Source organism: Oncorhynchus clarkii, chromosome 9 (assembly GCF_045791955.1).
Source record: "Oncorhynchus clarkii lewisi isolate Uvic-CL-2024 chromosome 9, UVic_Ocla_1.0, whole genome shotgun sequence".
Lineage (NCBI taxonomy): Eukaryota > Metazoa > Chordata > Actinopteri > Salmoniformes > Salmonidae > Oncorhynchus > Oncorhynchus clarkii.
In genome coordinates this window covers 43,295,479-43,304,367 of record NC_092155.1, presented here as the reverse complement: position 1 = coordinate 43,304,367, position 8,889 = coordinate 43,295,479, and positions in this window count along the sequence as shown.

The following is an 8,889-nucleotide window of genomic DNA, read 5'->3' as shown; positions in this document are numbered from 1 at the left end:
GTGTTCCATGACTATGTACATAGGGCAGCAGCCTATTAGGTGCATGTTAAGAGTAAGGGGGTGGTAGCCGGCTAGTGACAGCGACTAAAGTTGAGCGCAGAGTACCAGGCCCGTGAACAACAACGTCATCGAGGTATATAGCCACCCCTGGGACCCAGCAAAGATGGACGTCATGATCTTTTGGAAGCAGCTGGGGGGTGGCAGCTGAATCCAAACGCCATGCGCTTGTAGTGTGTGACCCCTAAGCGGGTCAGTTGGAAAGTGGCTGGTCCAATCTGACGTTTGACCAGAAGGACTGGAGCTTGTCGCGGTTGGGCCGTCTGATCCTGACCCAGTCAGAGGCGGTTATGACAGGTGGCCTAACCCACCGTAACTTGTCAAAGCGGTCTTTCATCCGCTGCTGGTTGGCTGTGACTGGCCCAAGCATTGTGAGCGGGTGGTTGAACCGGATGAGGCAGTCTGTCCAGGGTCAGCTGCAGGACCGTCTTGCAGCATGAGGGACACTGGGGAGGGGTGGAGAATAAACACTTCTCCATTGAGAATGAGGTGGTGTTTTGCCAGTGCAGAGAACACACCGTGGAGGCGCTGACTATGGACCTTTGTGGTGGGCCCGTGAACAACGATGTCATAGGGGTAGATGGCCCCTCCTGGGACTCCGCGAAGAGAGACATCATGATGTTTTGGAAGCAGCTGGGGGCAGAGCTTAATCCAAACGCCATGCGCTTGTAAGCGTAGACCCCTAAATGGGTGATGAATGCTGTGAGGTTGCGGATCCTGTGGCGAACACTGGAGCCGTAGAATAGGGCAGTGAGCACGGGGGTATTTGTCTGGGATGATTGCCTTGCTTGCTGCTCTAAGGTCCACGTAGGTACGCAGGCCCCCGTGATTTCTTTATTTTTACCACCACCAGGTTTGTGATCCAGAGGGATGCATCAATAGGCTTGATTTTGTCTTCTTCTAGCTGGCACCGGAGCTCGGCATCAACGTCTGTGCGCGTGGCCAGTGGGCACCCACTGGCTAGCAAGCTAATATTTCATCGAAGTTTTCTCCAACATTCCTCCACTTCACTTACCAAACGCTCTTCCCAGCTGCTGCATGGAATGTTGACCGATGCGCTTGAGCAAGCAGGCTGCCTGCGCACAGACATCTCTATAACTGCGCTCGAGGCACAGATTCCTATCCAAGTTTTAGCTGGAACTGATATACCTACCTCGTTATTTAGCTACTGAAATTTAACTAATATACTGCGCACATTATTTTAATTGCTTAAAATCTTCAAGGTAAAATAGAATAGTCATATTATCAGTTATTATTTTTGGAATATTTATGGAAATAAATGCGATAAATAGGGTTTTGTAAATCCTGGTGGATTGTATTATGATATTGAAATAAAATAAACTCAGCAAAAAGGTCCCCTTTTCAGGACCCTGTCTTTTCAAAGATAATTCGTAGAAGTTCAAATAACTTCGATCTTCATTGTAAAGGGTATAAACACTGCTTCCCATGCTGGTTCAATTAACCATAAACAATTAATGAACATGCACCTGTGGAACTGTCGTTAAGACACTAACAGCTTACAGACGGTAGGCAATTAAGATCACAGTTATGAAAACGTAGGACACTAAAGAGGCCTTTCTACTGACTCTGAAAAACACCAACAGAAAGATGCCCAGGGTCCCTGCTCATCTGCATGAACGCGCCTTAGGCATGCTGCAAGGAGCCATGAGGACTGCAGATGTGGCCAGGGGTAATAAAGGACAATAAATTGCAATGTCCGTACTGTGAGACGCTTAAGACGGCGCCACAGGGAGACAGGATGAACAGCTGATCATACTCTCCGTGGCAGACCACGTGTAGCAACACCTGCACAGGATCAGTACATCCGAACATCACACCTGTGGACAGGTACAGGATGGCAACAACAACTGCCCGAGTTACACCAGGAACGCACAATCCCTCCATCAGTGCTCAGATTGTCCGCAATAGGCTGAGAGGGGCTGGACTGAGGGCTTGTAGGCCTGTTGTAAGGCAGGTCCTCACCAGACATCACCGGCAACAACGTCGCCTATGGGCACAAACCCACCGTTGCTGGACCAGACAGGACTGGCAAAAAGTGCTCTCACATGAGTCGCGGTTTTGTCTCACCAGGGGTGAGCGTTACACCAGGGGTGAGCGTTACACCGATGCCTGTACTCTGGAGCGGGATCGATTTGGAGGTGGAGGGTCCGTCATGGTCTGGGGCGGTGTGTCACAGCATCATCGGACTGAGCTTGTTGTCATTGCAGGCAATCTCAACGCTGTGTGTTACAGGGAAGACATCCTCCTCCCTCATGTGGTACCCTTTCTGCAGGCTCATCCTGACATGACCCTCCAGCATGACAATGCCACCAGCCATATTGCTTGTTCTGTGTGTGATTTCCTACAAGACAGGAATGTCAGTGTTCTGCCATGGCCAGCAAAGAGCCCGGATCTCAATCCCATTGACCATGTCTGGGACCTGTTGGATCTGAGGGTGAGGGCTAGGGCCATTCCCCCCCCAGAAATGTCCGGGAACTTGCAGGTGCCTTGGTGGAAGAGTGGGGTAACATCTCACAGCAAGAACTGGCAAATCTGGTGCAGTCCATGAGGAGATGCACTGCAGTACTTAATGCAGCTGGTGGCCACACCAGATACTGACTGTTACTTTTGATTTTGACCCCCCCTTTGTTCAGGGACACATTATTCCATTTATTAGTCATATGTCTGTGGAACTTGTTCAGTTTGTCTCAGTTGTTGAATCTTATGTTCATACAAATATTTACACATGTTAAGTTTGCTGAAAATAAACAGTTTTTTTGCTGAGTTTACATAGGCTACGTGTTATTTGTTAAATTCTGAGAACAAATTGAGTTAGTCATAATGGAACTTCAAAACAGCATTCAGTGGAACAGAAGAAAATGTGCAGCACAATAAAGAGTGCAATTCGCTAACACAGACGAGATTACCATTAGAAGCCAACACACACAGCAAGCTACCATATATCATTAATTAAACAACCATTTTAACGGCAGTGCATTTCTGTAAGGGTATCCTGTATTATTGTGCATGTTTGTCTTGCTGTTAGCCTGGAACAAATATTATTGAAGTGAATGTGCACTTTCTATGTGGTTGGACTGCGACTACAAAAACCACTGTAGTAAAATCAAAAGCGTTTAACCTATCCGAGATGAGTAGAGAGTAGAGACAATCTCTGATAGCTGTAGGACGGAAGAGACTGTCACACATTTGAGCTTTTAATGACCTAGCAAATTACTTGGGGGTTAAATACATCACTTTTCTTAAAAAAAAAAAAAGTTTGCTATTTCAACACCTGCCAAATAAAAACCTCAAATGGCCCTACTCCTGAAAAATGAATCGGGCCAGATGAGCTGAAGTGGACTCGGCCCGGGTACCATTTATATACCTGGAATATACCAGAGTAATGTGATTCTGCCGGATTTGGGAAGGCCTTGGCCTGCATGAAGTTCTCAGAGTCCATGTGGAGTATTCCGAGTCTCAGATTAGGCCTGAGCCCAGCTTGTTGACTGGGTACGGTATGCCTCGAGACCCTAACCCGCTTTAATGTGCGCTGCCAGCTGTTTGCCAAGTGTGCTAAACTGAATCATGCAGACCCTGCTGGCTAAAAAAAAAACATTACTAAAAAATGTAGAATTGTAATGCTCTAGTGTCTTATATGCAATGGGTACATGGCCCACAAACACTGTGCCCATGTTTATATACGAATAATTTTGATAACTGGTCAGTAGTTCAATCAGATTTCAACCAAAAAAACAGATATCAACAAAAAATAACGTCAAAAAGACGATAAATATGTCTTAAGCTGGTTGTGATCTGGTTATAAAATGTCCCGCCCAGATTTTAACCAGTAAAATACCTCTTTATCATGTAGTATGCCTCCTGATAAATGACAATATCAATGTCGACGTTTGCCAGCTAGGAAATGTGTGTGACGGGACCTTGTCGAATAGTACTCGAGTACCCCTGCCCATACGCCTACAACACCAATGTCTTCTCGCCTCCCATGCTTAAATCAACCCTCTTTCCCTAACAATAAAACAAACTAAATAATATAAAAAATGAAATAGAAATGTTTTTTTAAAAAAATCAAATCAAGTCTGAAAACAAACAAACTAAACTGAATTTCTGGTTAAAAAAAATCTTAAAAAACGAATATAAATAAGAACTGTTATAAAATTACAAAATGATAATAACCTTGAATTTGAATATGAAGAAGCAGTATTTCTAACTAATTCTAGACAGATTACTAGACACAACGGTTGTTTGTTCTTTTTGTTCTCTTTTATTCCTTTCCTGATTTGAAATGTATTGTAAGGTCATAATTTCATTCAGCACATTACATGACATGATGCACCAAGTCTAATACAATTGTTTACAGGAATACACTGAAACATACACAATGTTTTACAATGGATACATGAAGTATAGCTCATTGCACTTACAACAGTGAATGTAACATCTTATTCATTTAGGGACTCTGCCTTTATTTTCTGTAGCTTATTTTCAATTAGATTACATTTTCTTTTATACACCCCCCAAACATGTTTGTATATGGAAGCCAGGATATCCCTTTTGAGGTTTTTTTTTTCTTCTCATTTTACAAACACAACATGTATAGAAACTCTACACTGACCAATATGTTTCTGAATACAACTTTTCTTTTTAAACAGTCTGCACGAGCCAGCCACATACACAATGCTTTAAAAAAAAGCAATAACTGCTCTTTTTTTTTTGTATTTTTTTTTGTTACACAAAAGCACATGTTTGGCGAGGTCGGCCTGTGTGGCTTCACTGCACACTATGGCGTCCCGTGCCTGTGATGGTGTTTTGTATGACATTTTACATGTTGTACAGCGTGGTCTATGGTCCTGACTGGTATTTACAGTGAATATGGTTGCCAGGTGAAAGGAGAGGCCTGAGGCTGGGGAGTCGGGCGTTAGGTTGCATTAGCTCATGCATTTGTTACTTTTCACTATTTTAAAAGATGACTGCTCCCTGGTTGGTTGTGAAACATCTTCCTGTAGCTTTTTATTTCTTCCTTTCAACATTCCCTTCCTAGACCTGTCTGTCACCCTTTTCTCTTCATCCATAGTAATAAATACTTTTGTTGTTCACTGTGCATAGCCATCCACAACCACCCACAGTAAGGGCAGATCGTCACAGTTTGCTATGCTACTTTAAAAGCAACATTTTTGGTTGGCGTAAAAAAAAGACATGAGTGTTTGTATTTGTCCCTGGCAAAATGCTGTGGTCTGAAGCCCATGCAATCCAGAGTAGATGTAGGACTGGATGGGACAGTAACAAGATGGCTTTCTTGATTGACCAACATTGGAATAATAAGCCCTTACTACTATGCATATTAACGTCCCCTTTCGTTTCGCCGCGGTGCATTTTGTGTGTGCTTTCCTGAGGCAAAGTGATTGAACACAGTTACAAACTCCTTCAAACATAAACATACACAAGTCATAATTGGATTTGGATAAATATCATTTCCCTTTATTTCTATTTTTTTTTTTACAGCTTTATTATTATGACCTCTATTATATCTATATCTAATTTACACATATCTAATATTCCAGTCAGGGGACAATGACTATATGTCACTAGTCTGTTCTAATGGCAGTGAGCCTGTGAGGTGCTTTTCCATGCCAGTGTCTATTGACTGTCAGCAGGCCTTTGCACCAGCTCCATTAGGTCAATATTGATACGATCATGATTCTATTCCATAAAGTCCATAGAGATATGGACAGCGTACCAATGACTCTATTCATCTGTCTGATAAAATAATATTTCTGTATAGAAGTCATAAAAATATCTCCACTTTTTTAAAATGTTTTTTTATATATATATTTTTTACATTGAACTAATTCGCCCATACTTGAAATAGCAGTTAGTGTACCGAGTGAGTTGTGGGTTAAGGGATGTTCACACTATAGCCTCCCAAGGTCCTTCAAGCCAGATGAATGGTGAGTGGATATAGCCTACAATGGTTTTCTGTGGGTCACACCAAAAGGAAACAAGCTTTGTAGTGCCAGCAGCCTCCCATCAACGTTCAAACTACACGTGTATCATATTATATTAATAGGTATTGGCAGTGTACACACACATGGTCAACCCCTTTGATCATGAAAAGTGCCTGTCATTACAGAAATATTTGTGTTATATGTTGTCATATATATTTAATATATAGTATTTGTTTTACATATACTGTATATTTATATACAGTACCAGTACCAGAAACACAATTTTTTATTTTACTATTTTTTTTACATCGTAGAATAATAGTGAAGACATCAAAACTATGAAATAACACATATGGAATCATGTAACCCAAAAAGTGTTTAACAAATAAAAAATATTTTATTTTATTTTAGATTCTTTAAAGTAGCCACCCTTTGCCTTGATGACAGCTTTGCACACTCTTGGCATTCTCTCAACCAGCTTCACCTGGAATGCTTTTCCAACAGTCTTGAATGAGACATATTCTGAGCACTTGTTGGCTGCTTTTCCTTCACTCTGCGGTCCAACTCATCCCACACCATCTCAATTGGGTTGAGGTCGGGTGATTATGGAGGCCAGGTCATCTGATGTAGCACTCCATCACTCTCCTTCTTGGTCAAATATCCCTTACACAGCCTGGAGGTGTTGGGTCATTGTCCTGTTGAAAAACAAATCATAGTCCCACTAAGTGCAAACCAGATGGGATGGCGTATCGCTGCAGAATGCTGTGGTAGCCATGCTGGTTAAGAGTGCTTTGAATTCTAAATAAATCACACATAGTGTCACCAGCAAAGCACCCCCACACAATCATACCACCTCCTCCATGATTCACGGTGGGAACCACACATGCAAAGATCATCCGTTCACCTACTCTGCATCTCACAAAGACACAGCGTTTGGATCCAAAAATCTCAAATTTGGAATCATCAGACCAAAGGACAGATTTCCACCGGTCTAATGTCCATTGCTCGTGTTACTTAGCCTTATCCTCTGCAGCAGAGATAACTGGGTCTTCCTTTCCTGTGGCTGTTCTCATGAAAACCAGTTTCATCATTGCGCATGGTGGGTTTTTGCGACTGCACTTGAAGAAACTTTAAAAGTTAATGAAATGTTCCGTATTGACTGACCTTCATGTCTTAAAGTAATGATGGACTGTCATTTCTCTTTGCTTATTTGAGCTGTTCTTGCCATAATATGGACTTAGCACTATTTGGTAAAATACAATCTTCTGTATACCACCCCTACCTTGTCACAACACAATTGATTGACTCAAATGCATTAAGGAAAGAAATTCCACAAATTAACTTTTAACAAGGCACACCTGTTATTCATTGAAATGCATTCCAGGTGACTACTTCATGAAGCTGGTTGAGAGAATGCCAAGAGTGTGCAAAGCTGTTATCAAGGCAAAGGGTGGCAACTCTGAAAATCTCAAATATATTTAGATTTGTTTAACACTTTTGGTTACTACACGATTCCATATGTGTTATTTCATAGTTACAGTGTAGATAACAGTGTAGATTAAAACATGAGTTGGTGTCTAAACTTTTGCCTGGTACTGTATATATAATTGATATATTTAATCTCTTCATAGAATTGGCTTAATTCTTCAGCAGCTTTATTCACTTTACGAAATAAGAAGTGCACAAACTGGCAGCCAGATATTGGGATCCACGGCTGTACTGTACGTACCCAGCAACCCATGCTTGAAGCAATAAGATGGCAGACTTTTATGACAGTATTCTACATTAAAAAAAATGGCATCCGATTCACTATAGCCTTTAGTGCACAAATAGAAATAGCGTGCTGTTTTTAGGGTGCCTATATAGTTAATCCTTTGGCAACAGGTCCCAATTTTCAGTGAGGAGACTTAAACATGCCAACAACAAAAAAAAACATTGAATCAAATTCCTGACTTAAAAGTATTGTAGCTATATACAAACAAGTCCATTTTGTTTTTGTAGCAGGAACGCTACAATAAAGCAGTATTTTTCTCAGGCATGACAACGATAGTGGTATTCAGTTGTTTTTTTTCTTCCCTAGTATTTCCCCTAAATATGATTAATTGCATAGAACGTTTGAAATGGAAAAGTTGCTGTCGACCACACACTTATGTTTTATTTGTCAAATATTGGTTTGTTTTGTAATAGGATGATGAGAAACACACGCATACTCACACATACACACAGACATCAGGAACGTAACTATACAGAAGTGACTGTTACTGAGATTTTGCCGGAGCATGCTTTATCCCAGCGTCCACACAGAGAGAGAGAGAGAGAGAGAGAGAGAGAGAGAGACAATATACATCAGGTTTGGGATCCCATCAGTAGGCCTCTGTAGCATCGGAGTGCCTGACCAGTCCCACCTGACCAGTCCAACTACACTGCACTGCAAAGAACAGCAGGAAGAACACTGACCTGAGCGGTTTCTGTGACAACTGTCAACATCTTGGGGTTTGCAGTTTGGTCGCAAAAACAAAAGGCAAATAACTATCGGTGACTGAACCAACTGTATCTTTGACCCTTCAGCGTCTAACGCTCCAAACACCTTGAACGTGCACATAACTCATATCGCCATATGTGAGTGTGCGCAGACTAGGTTTCTCCAGTGTGTCAACCTCAGTATATTTGAAACACATATATATGTACTACTTGTCAGTAAGTATTATCTCTTTTCCCCTTTGTGTTCTTTTGGATATTAAAACACTTGTAGTTAGCCAGAGAACATGAAAACCCATTGACGATGATGACAGTCAACAAAAGAATGCTAAAGTACTTCAAGTCAGATTCAATGGTGATTTGCACTGGTTTGTATTCAGTGCCTCTCTGC